This window comes from Varroa destructor, unplaced genomic scaffold (assembly GCF_002443255.2).
Source record: "Varroa destructor unplaced genomic scaffold, Vdes_3.0 BEIS01000007.1, whole genome shotgun sequence".
In the NCBI taxonomy this organism is placed as follows: Eukaryota; Metazoa; Arthropoda; class Arachnida; order Mesostigmata; family Varroidae; genus Varroa; species Varroa destructor.
In genome coordinates this window covers 11,064,297-11,065,255 of record NW_019211460.1, presented here as the reverse complement: position 1 = coordinate 11,065,255, position 959 = coordinate 11,064,297, and positions in this window count along the sequence as shown.

Below are 959 nucleotides of genomic sequence, written 5' to 3'. Positions count from 1 at the left end.
GTCACGACAGTTACGCGCCAGCGATACTACTATAAACGGTCGACAAGAATCTTCCAGAAGATGAACAGGCCAAAACTACACTCGCCCGCTCCCTAGCGATATGTAGTTTCCATTGGGTGGCCCCTATATAGGTTCTCTCTTCTTTCGGATTCTTCTTCTAGCATCGAGCAAGCGAAATCGCTATTCTACTGAGACCATCTACAATTTTTCAACAGCAACAATGCTTCCTTGGCAGGCTCGTAGCGAAGGGGCTCCCTGGTTCATTTTGGCATGGCTGTATCTACTATCATGACTCCAGAAAGGGACACGAATCTCGATAATCTAAGAGATTGCATGGTCTAATGCCGGGCACTGCCCTTTGTCTGATACGTTCTGGCGGAGTAGAGCGATCATGTGCTTGCCATTCCGTTTAATGATATACGACGACAACGATTTTTTACAATTTTTTTTACGTGTGCGAGATCGTTCCGTTGATGACTTGCAGTCTTTACATGCACATCTGTGATAACCACTGGCCCGACAACGGCGTCGAGTCACGATTCGGCCTACTCAATATTTTCTCGGTTTTCATATATTGTATGTAGAATGTATCGTAGGTCTTGGGGTAAAGGGAGCCACTAGCTGTGCCGCACGGACTCTACCGCATCGATAAAATAACTGTCGTTGATTGAGACGATGTGCATATAGCTAATATTTACAGAGGCTTTAGGTGAGGCTATTTAAAGGAGACTGGTGGAAATACAGACCAATTGTCGACGGATTGCTAATCACAAAATGATCATTGTTCTGTCAACAATTCGAAGTATAGCATTTGGAAGAGTACCCCAAAACTTCTCAGCTAAGGGGCCAAGTGGCAACCGTGGTAACTAGCATAGCTTATTTAGGAAAAAACAATGTTTTAGCAGCTGTGAAAAATGAAATCTACAGACCCGGTCAGTCCCAGTTAATAGTCCAGAGTT